The sequence below is a fragment of the Nothobranchius furzeri genome, chromosome 2, assembly GCF_043380555.1.
Source record: "Nothobranchius furzeri strain GRZ-AD chromosome 2, NfurGRZ-RIMD1, whole genome shotgun sequence".
Lineage (NCBI taxonomy): Eukaryota > Metazoa > Chordata > Actinopteri > Cyprinodontiformes > Nothobranchiidae > Nothobranchius > Nothobranchius furzeri.
In genome coordinates, this window is record NC_091742.1 from 62,545,312 (window position 1) to 62,556,264 (window position 10,953).

Sequence of the window (10,953 nt, forward strand, 5' to 3'; positions counted from 1 at the left end):
TTATGTTCGAACATGGTGTTCGTTATGGCCAAACTGCGGCTTGCACAGAAGTCCAATAACAAAACACTGCTCGAGTTCAGATTAGGTGGGCCGTTCCTCCCAATCACACCCCTCCAGGTCAAGCTGTCATTGCCCACGTGAGCATTGAAGTCCCCCAGCAGGACAATGGAGTCCCCTGATGGAGCACTATCTAGCACTCGTCCCAGGGACTCCAAAAAGGGTTGGTACTCTGAACTGATATTTGGCCCATAAGCACAAACAACTGTTGTTTGTGCTGACTGTTGGTGTTTTGTGAAAATGATGCTTACATTTTGCCAGTTTCCCATCACCAAAGTGTGCTTATGCCAGGTTCAGAGTTTGTTTAAAGGTTTGTACATTTTCCTGTCGGATTTTTCTTTTTAAATCACAAAGTTTGTGTAGAAAACGACTGAAGCAATTTTCAGCAAGCTTTATATGCAAAGCTGGTGTATTTAATTTTCTAATTATTGGAGATTGACAAAAGAACGCAGCATTATTCCCTTTGCTGGTCAAAAGTAAAGACTTGGCACTTGGAACAAGTCTCAAAAACAGCAGAATGTAAATGACTAGGACTTCATCTGTTCTAGTCTGTTGAATACAACAAACAACTTCATAAAACTCCTTCAATCTTATTGTGACCTGTCTGAGAACATGTTCCCATTTACAAACATGACCTGACCAAGAAGTCTCGGAGGTGGTGCAAAAACAGACAAACAGCAATTTGAGCATATAAAAGAAAAGAAAAGACAACTGATGACAGAGCATAAAAGAACAAATAACATCTTTAACATCATTAGAAAATTCTCAGTCAAGAATGTTTGCAAGAATACAAATACATGCAGGAATACAGAAAAGTTTAGCATATCTGTATTTCTATGTAATTATAGGTGATCAAGGTTAGTGGTGCGCAACCTTTTTTCCTTGAGGACCCCCAGTCCCAACTCCTACTTGCAAACATACATTAATGACTAATTACAAACATAAACGGCAACTGCAGGTGTTTACTCCTAAATCTTCTGGTGGTGGTTGAAAGGACCAGTGGCGCCAGTGCTCAGCAACCTTGCCTCTGTCATTGTGCTCTTTGGCAGCTGTGGCTACACTGCAGCTCATCATCACCAGGGTGTGAATAGCCCTTTTTACAAGACACACTGTGCTGGCAAATCGGCGTAATATTACAGCTACGGTGTGTCTTATAAACGCGCCATGCCGGCATGGCGTTGCATGAATTTTGCGGCACTCGCGCCGCCTCGCTTGGTAGTAATATTGCCGTAATGGCCTGTCTTATAAATAGCTATAGCACCATGGCGCAACAGAGGGAGGTGTCATGATGACGTTGCCGAGCTCAGGCCGGCAAATGTATTGAATATTTATATATTTGCTTTTTGAGCCAAATCAACTGAGAAACTGGAGTGCAGCAGTGCTCCGTGAGGTTCTCTTCATTAAAGCTGAAGCTCAGATCATAAGAGACTGCACAGGGACTGATGGGGACAGACACCTTAAGGAGCGTAATCTTTTTTTTTTTATTTGTTTTCTTACACAGTTTAGTAAAAGTTATTTGTTTACCCTACATGTTTCAGCTAGTGGCTCTAGCCATCCTCAGAGATCGCCCGTGATGGTGGCGTCACTTCCTTTTATCCGCGGGCAGCAGAGGATGGTGTCGCCCTCTACTGCCCGCGTCCTCCCTGCTGATGACACCATTCCATGCGTGATCCAACTTGTATGTTCCATCATCTCTGTTCATGGTCCTGTGCACACGCCTCCTTACCTCTATTGCGTCTTTTATCCATATTTTATATTTTTTTTTGTTCTGTGTTTATGTTCCGTGTACCGTCCCAGTCCAATTTGTGGTTTTCTCTTGTGCAGTGGTCAGTTACAGCTGATTTCTTTATTTGTACTTTCTGCTTCTTGTTGGTCCTCATTGGTCGGTCCACACGAGGTGGGTCAAAGGTTACCCTGAGCAGGTTACTGATGTCAGGGATTCAAGTATTGAGTATATTTACTGCATATTACAGTAAAATATTCTGTATGTGACCACATTATGGTGATCCTCGGGTCGTGATGATGGGGCCCTTGAACATTGTTGCCCAGGGTACAACAAAGTGTTAATCTGGCCCTGCGTGGATATAATTGTCAGGAATGTTGTTTGTGCAGTGTGTACAGGTGTCAGATGACACAAACCCTATCTTGAACATCCGATGACCTGTATAGTGTACTCTGTGTAGAATTTTGTACTGAATTAATTGTAAATTGGGGTGTCTGATCATTTTAAACGTTTTTAATTAAGTTTGGGACCAGAAGTTCTGGTCAAAGCTGACTGATAGATCCACCTCCCATTTTTCAATAGGGATTGCTATTCTATCGTCTATTTTGGACAGTGTCTTATATACGGTGGTGTTTGAAATTCTGTTTTATTGAGCTAAAATTTTTGTTTGACTACAGATTTAATTTGGTAATATTCTAAAAAGCTATTCTTATCTATTCCAAATTGGGAGACTATTCTATTAAATGGGATGAAGTCCAATCCTTCATATATGTGTTCCAGGTATAGGATTCATTTACTTTTCCAGTCCGGAAGGTTCATCATTTTATTATTTTGCAAAATATCAGGATTATTCCAGATAGGTGTGCGTCTGCATGGTATTAGTGAAGACTGTCATTTTTAGATACTCCCACCATGCTGTCAGCGAGGTGCTAATACTAATACTTTTGAAGCCTTCATGTTTTCTTTTGCTCGAGCTAATAAATGGTAAGTCTGAAAGTTCTATCGTATTGCAAAGTGATTGTTCTATATCTAACCAGGACTCATTTTGTGGGTTGTGTCGCAACCAGCCATCTTGGTACATATTTCAGCCTGTTGGCTAATAAATAATAACAAAAGTTGGGTAGATCCAGTCCTCCTCTGTCTTTGGTCTTCTGAAGTATTTTTGAGCAAATTCGTGGAGGTTTATCCTGCCAAAGGAATTGAGTGATTGAGGAGTCCAGAGATCTAACCCAGTCAGCTGGTGGCTCGTTTGGGATAATTAAAAATAAGTAATTTATTCTGGGTAAGCTCATCATTTTAACTGTAGTAACCCTCCACATGAGTGATATCGGTAAGGATTTCCATCTTGCAAGATAATCTTCCGCTTTCTTTAAAAGTGGGATGTAGTTTAGTGTGGTTGGATCTGTCAGCTTGGGAGAGACATTAATTCCCAGGTATGTGATATTCCCTGTTTTCAATTGTGTATTAAGCAAATTGACAAAAGAGCAATTAATTGGTAGAACTGTGGATTTTAACCAGTTTATAGAGTAATCCGAAACTCTTGAAAAAGAGTTTATCAGTTCTATTGCTTGGGAGAGAGAGAGGATTGAGAATTTTGGAGAAAGAGTAAAACATCATCTGCATAAAGACTGATCATATGTTCTATTTTCTTACATTTAATGCCTTTAATACCTGTTGTTTGCCTAATTGCTGCTGCTAGTGGTTCGATAAAGATAGCAAACAGTGAGGGGGAGAGTGGGCATCCCTGCCTGGTCCCCCTCTGAAGACAGAAGCTAGCCGATATTTGGTCGTTTGTCCTGACACGTGCTGTTGGTGAACTGTATAATGTTTGTAGCCAGTTTATGAAGAAGTTCCCCAAACCAAATTTATGTAAAGTTGCAAATAAGAACTTCCAGTTAACTCTATCAAAAGCCTTTTCTGCATCTAGAGATAATATACTACTTTCTATGTTTCTACTGTAAAAGAAATCTATCAAATTAAGTAATCTACGTGAGGTTGTGGATGACTGTCTACCCTTAATGAAACCAGTTTGGTCAGGGTGTATGATGAAAGGGGTTACCTTCTCTAATCTTTTAGCCAGGGCTTTACAAATTATTTGAGATCAACATTAATAAGAGAAATTGGGAGATAGCAGGAAGGAAATGCAGGGTCTTTGCCTGGTTTTAATAAGAGACTAATATTGGCTGAATTCATGTTCGGCTGTAATCTGCCGCTCTCTTCGATTTCCCTCACCATTCTGAAGAATGTTGGAATCAGAATGATCCAGAATTCTTTGTAGAACTCTGCTGGAAACCCGTCTGGACCTGGAGCCTTCCTATTAGTCATGGATTTAAGGGCTTCCTGGAGCTCAGCTGATGTTAGTGGCGAGTCCAGGATTGTAGCTTGGCTGTCTGATAATTTAGGAAGTGTTACCCTGTCAAGGAACTCATTGATCTCGTCATCTGATGGGTTTATCTGTGGTGAGTACAAAGTTTGGTAAACGTTTTTGAAAGTGTTGTTTATTCTTTCAGGATCATAAACTATATTTCCGGTTAAGTCCTTAATAGCAGATATGGTGGTTTTCTCTTTATTTATTTTTAACTGGTTGGCTAAAAATGTATCTGATTTATTACTGTGCTCAAAGTTTTCTATTCATAGTCTTTGAGCTAAAAATTGTGTCATTTTATCAATAATTCCATGAATTTCTAATTTAGCTTTACGTAATTTGCTCAGTAACTCTTCTTCTGTGGATGCCTCTAAAGACTTAATGATTTCTTCTAACTCCTGAATATGTTTGTTTTCCGTTTTTTTTTCTTATGTGATGAGAAAGAGATTATTTTACCTCTCATCACTGCCTTTCCTGCCTCCCAAAGAACAGATGCTGATTTTCCATGCAGGTCATTATGTTCTAAATATAAAGCCCACTCCTTTTTGAAAAATTCTATATAACCTTCGTCTTTAAGCAGTGATGTATTAAACCTCCAGTTTTAGCTTGGTGGGATTGTCTTCTTATTTACCAGAGTTAAAGAAACTGGAGCATGGTCGCTAACAACTATAGGGTGTATCTCAGTGTCTGAAATGTCAGCCAACATTGAGCTGCTGACTAGAAAATAGTCCATACATGAATGAGAGTGATGAACATGTGAGAAAAAGAATAATCTCTATGGTTAGGATGAAGAGATCGTCATGCGTCACAAAGCCCATAATCACTCATGTACTGTTTGACTATGTTAGTGGATTGCCAATGGCGCTGAGTCTCAGCTGTACTGAGCCTGTCTGTTAAAGTTTCCATCCAAAAATTTAAATCATCTCCAAGTATAAGTGGACAGTCCAAGTGTTTGGAGAGTACAGAGAAAAAATTATGAAAGAATGAAGGACCATCCATATTTGGACAGCATTTGCTGACGATACATAAGCTTTGGTTCAGTACAGATATTTTTAACATTATAAATCTACCCTTTGGATCTGAAACTGTGTCAAATACTTTGAAATTGATGTTTTTGTGTAATAAAATAGCTACACCTCTTTGCCTAGAGTTATAGCAGGCAGAGAACATGCTGGGAAACTCAGGTGTTTTAAGTTAATCTGCAGATGTGGCAGATCTATGAGTCTCTTATAATAATATTATGTCTGCTTGCATTCTTTTTAACTGATCAAAAATCTTTAATCTTTTCTCTCTGGAGCCAGCTCCATGTACGTTCCATGAGACAAACTTTAGTGCACCCATAGATGTGTGTGTGAGTAGCTAAAATATGACGCCTTCATGTGAATAAGATGGAATAAGTACTTAAATGTATAAAATAATATGTTAATGAATAACAGAAAAATAAATAATAATAATAAAGACCCAACAGTGTTTGTGGTTGTATTATGAGACGCATAAATTTTGATATTATGCTGTAGATTGAATGTGTGTGTGTGTGTGCGTGTGTGCGTGCGTGTGTGTGTGTGTGTGCTGAGTCTGACGCAGTGTTGGAAAGCTCAGTGGTTGTGCCATACAGATGTGAAGGTCCAGAAGCAGAAAAAAAGAGAAAGGGAAAGAATTATAAAGGTTAAAGAAGAAGAAAGAACTAAAAAAAAGGTGATGGGATGTGAGGTGTGAGGTAGTAAAGAACAGGTGATCTCATCATCTAGAACATGGATCTAGCAGCTATTTAATCCTGATGTGCTCAAACCCAGTGAATCCTGATAATAATAATAAATGTCTGACCTGATGTTGGGCTAATTCAGCCAGTCTGTCACTCCTCGCTCCTTATAAAGTTTGCTGTCCACATAAAGCTTATCCACCGAGATGACAGCCCTCTTCCCATCCTGGATAAACTTTTTGCACTGTGGGAAGAGGACTCAGTGCCGATCCAGGATTTCCTTAGGAAACCGGTCATTTATGCTGTAATATTGTCCTTTGAACTCTCTTCTGTGGCTTTTAAAAGATCCTTCTGTTTAAAATGTTCAAATTTAGCCACGATGGGACGAGGTCTTCTGCTTTCCACTCTTCTAGCTCCTAGGCGATGCACCCGGTGAAAGGTGTAAAGGGGCTCTATGACTCTAGAAGACGCTATATCAAATACTTTTCTATAAGTGTTTGTGCTGCTGTTGCAAGTGAATTTCCCCACTGTGGGATCAATAAATTCTATTCTATTCTATTCTACAAGCCATCTTGGTAACCTCACAACCTCAGCACAGACAAAGTTGTGAGGACCACGCACAATCTCCAGTGACCATTTTGAGGGGTTGTGGGCCCCAGGTTGGGAACGACGGTCCACCTGAGCAGCAGTCACCTATAGCCTGACGAAGTTTAGATTTAAAGGTTGTTATTGATGTAAAGGTTGCAAGTTAAATGGTGTTTGCCAGACTGTTGAGCTTTAATTACTTTTGTTGCATTGGTTCTCTTTGTGGAATTATTTAAACTATTATCTAAATTATCTAAACAAACTGACACAATTTTCTTAATACAGTATATTCCTTGAATGTGACCTGCTGGGGAAATCTCTGAAGTCTATTCAGTATCGATGTTCCCTGTTAAACTGCTTATCTGAGATCCTGTGTGTTTAGGGTTATGGTTTGTAGGCATAAATTAAATCAAACAAACACAAAATCAGCATTGCTGCTATACAGTATACCGTTATTGTGTCTTCAGTCAGAGGCTTCTTCAGTTTCGCTGCAACACTGACCACTACTGGAGATCCATCCTGCCAATAGCCATTGTAATATACAATAACTCTTTGATGACTTGGTTATTATTATTCTGAGCTACTACAGCAATCAATTTCCCTCTGGGATTAATAAAGTATTTTTGAATTTAATTGAATTATAATAAACGGACAATGTGTAGTTTTTACCGTTAATCTCTGGAAATGTCCATTGAAATGCTGTTGAAAGTGAATTTAATGATAACCAGTAGTTGGAAAATACTGATGTCTTTGTAACGTATAACTATAAAATCGGGTCTATAATACATAGGAGTGGGTTTAAGTCTCTGGGTGATACCATATTATGATGTTTCATTCTACGGGAGCCCGTGAGGACAAAAGATATTCATTGATTTGTAACAAACGGTTACAAAACTTTCTCCATTCATAGACGTTGTTGTTTTACACATTTACCTCTTCATTCGTTGCCAGTGATGAAAGGGAGTCTGACGTGCTTGTCATTTTGCTGGAAGTTGAAGGATCTGATGAAGTACTCGTGTGAGAATTGCACTCGCAGGGATTTTTGACCCTAATGGCTATCTGTTGGTAAGGTCTTACTCGAACACAAAATTACTGCTTGTTTGCAAAGATTTAGATATGAGCTGCCCTTCTGTCACCACGGAAATTACATTTCGTACTTTAATAAAGTTTATTGGAGACTCGTGAAAACTCTGACATGAAAGCATGTATTGTTCATACTTTTCTCAGTGAGCAGTGATCCCCTGTCCCAAAGCATCAACAGGTGGCCCAGTCCACGAGCAGTTATCCCCCTCTGAGCTGCAGTCAGAGCAGGGGACCATTAACTCATTTGTATCTAAGTGGCAAATGAGTCCATTGCAAATGGATAATAATATAATTTTGTTATTTCTAAGACAGCCAATAAGTACTTTTGTCCTTGGAGAGGTGGCAACATTGCACAAAATATCATTGGACTTGACCTCACCAATGTTCCACCTGCGTTCTGCCTTTCCCACCATTCATTAATAAAGGTTTAATTCTGAATTCATCCACAAATGTTAGTGTTACAAAAAAAAGCCTCACTTTTTTCTGCACTGATCTCTAGTGCCCCACCACTTACCTTTTCAGCGTCTGGATCAGTGTTTGGTTCCATTTGTTCTGACATTATGACACTAAAAGTCAGAAGAAATGATTGGTGCTTTTGTTTTCTGCCATCCACTCAACCCCAGAGCTTGTAGAGAAACATGTTTCCTCCTCTCAGCTTTGTGACCTTCTTGACTCTGTGAGCCAGCTGACACAAACACGATGACACTCGGGTCGTCTCGGTTTGATACGTGTCTCCTAAAGCTCATCCTGACCAGATGAAAATCAATGCGGCAATGTCATCGGGCCTGCTTAAGGAGTAATGAGGCTCCTTCGGCACGCTCTAAAGCATGCACACGCTTATAAGTACCCCCACTTTTCTCCCCCTTTTCTCCACCATATCATCAAGCCCATCAGCAGGCTTAACCGGGAAGAGATCGATACCTTGCAAGGGTCATGGAGAGCAAGGCGAGGCTCGTGACACTCGTATTAATGGTGCGCCGCTTCACTCATCACTGTCAAGCAAACTATCTCAAGATTGTCCTTATCATGCCCATCTGAACTAAGCCACTCGCTGTCTCCCCAGGTGACCGATGATTTAAATGATAACAAAGCAGAGGTCAATCCCTCTTGATACTGCCACATCTTTAGTTAAGTGAGGGGAAACGTTGATCCTGACATCCGGGTGACACCCTTTGAGATTGGCGTTCCTTGCGTTGCCCATTAGGCCCGTTGGCTCGAATGAAGTTTTTCCCCATCCCCTCATTCTAACCCCTCATTACAGCCAGTTTATTATGCCAAGAAGAAAGTGGCAAAAACAAATTAGCCCACGGAAGGGAAAAATAGCAAGGGATATCGATCCCTCCCTTTTCATGCCAGAGTAGAGCGCAGAAAATATTGGGCTATAAAAGGGAAACAAGGATATAAAGCCATTACAGTCCGCACTTAATTGATCCGAGTTCCCATAACAAATTAATTGAGCAGAAAATGGCAGATGGCTTTGATGAATGCCATAAAAAAAGGCTCGTCAGCAAGCCCGGTGTGTGCGGCTGACCCTCTCTTTTGCTGTGCCGCATGAAGGAGCTGCTCAGGAAGCAGGTTTGTGGGAGTGCGGCGAGTGTTTCCTCAAGTACTTACATCCCAGTGATCCGGATGTTAATCACATTGACTTATTGACATCATTGCTAATTGTCTGCTGCTTCTCGGTGGATATCCCCCCCCCCCCCCCCCCCCCCCCCCCCGCTTTTCCTCAACATCTGGTTGCTTCCCCTCCTTGGCCATTGCTGTACAGGTGTGTGTTTGTTTGCCTGGGTGGGGAGTGTGTATGTTTATCCTGACAGGCTTCTGTCCCCGTAGCAGAACAAATGCTAATTTAATCAATTGGCTATAAATCCTACTGGCCGCTGACTCATGCGTCTCCTGCCCTGGGGACGCTAACAAAAACCCTACCAGTGCAGTTTGTTCAGTGTACACACACTTGTGCCAAAACACACACATCCATTCTCATCCTTTTTAGTTTGCGTCGTTGCGGCATGAGAATTATTTGGGAGCAATCCTCAAACACATGTGCATATGTGGGGAAAACTGCTGTTTTTTTAAATTGCTGTTGAAGTTTACCACCTAGGGCTGCAGCTTGGAAGATCCAATTGATCCACTCTGGCTCTCACAGGGCCATCCATCTCATAGCTAACTTTCCTGCTACCTGTCTTAGACAGAGGAATTATTTATTGAGAGCATATCCCCCCTCATTTTACCCTCCATTCTGCACACACACACACACACATTGCTGACACACCTGCAGTTTTGTGACATCCACATCTAAAAAGTTGCTGAAACTGCGTCTTCAAGTCTAGTTCGGGGGCGCAGTGGGGCGATAGAGGGACAGAGAAATGAAAAACGGGGATGCAGAAAAGTGACAGAAAGTAACAAAGTACCAGAGTGGCAAAGAAAAAAAAGAGAGGTGACAAGAGAGAGGAGAGACAAGCTGCCGTCTGCCAACAGCGTGGCAGGATGGAGCCCACAGGCTCTGCTCAGAATTCTGCTGGGCCTCTGCGGCCCCCGTGCTCCCCATCAATCTCAGCCTGCTCTGGCAGCCACCAGCGGCTGCATCTAAATTCACAGGGGTTGGACGTGAGGACGGACAGGTCGCCTGGGCCATGCAGTAAATAACCCTTCTCCTGTCTGTTCCTTTACGCAAAAACGTGCACAAAGAAAATCCACAAAGCGGCAACTTTTCTGCAAAACTATCCTGGAGTTTCTTCAGAAAACTGAATATGCATTTTGATTTAAATTAGGCTTAACTGTCCACATTGAGATTTCCAGAGAAGAACAAGAGAATTGGTGAAGAATGCCATAACTACTCTTCTTTTAAAAAAGAAAACCGTTTTCTAGTAAAGATCAAGCCAAAGTCTTTCAGATGAGAGCGAGCTTGTTCAACATAGTCTTCAGGAAGTTTCACCTTCTGTTTCCTCTAGTCGTACTGCCTTTATAAATCAAAATCAAATCATTTATAATTAAAAGAAACCAAAGACGTCCAGTTGCCTTCATTCTGAGATCATAATCCAAAGGGATCACCTGTTGCAACACATTCTCACGCCCAAGGTGTCAAAATATGACACGTGTGACCAAGCCTCAATATATGACGATTCGGGACGCCGCAGCGTGTCAGGAGACGACGATCAGGGACACACTGATGACGCACCGTCCCAAAGCGTCGGTATCCAACGCCGGTGGTGAGACGGACATTAGAACGACTTGTGAACTACTTAACCTTCCCCTCACCCCAATCATAACCTTAAGGTCACAGCTACTGACCTTAAGGTTAGGATTGGGGTGAGGGGAAGGTTAAATAGTCAAATAATATCCGTGTGACCGCGGGCGTCAAACACTGTCGCCAGCGGAGCCACGTGTCCCTGCGTGTCCCTGATCGTCGTCTCCTGACGCGCTGGGGCATCCCGAATCGTC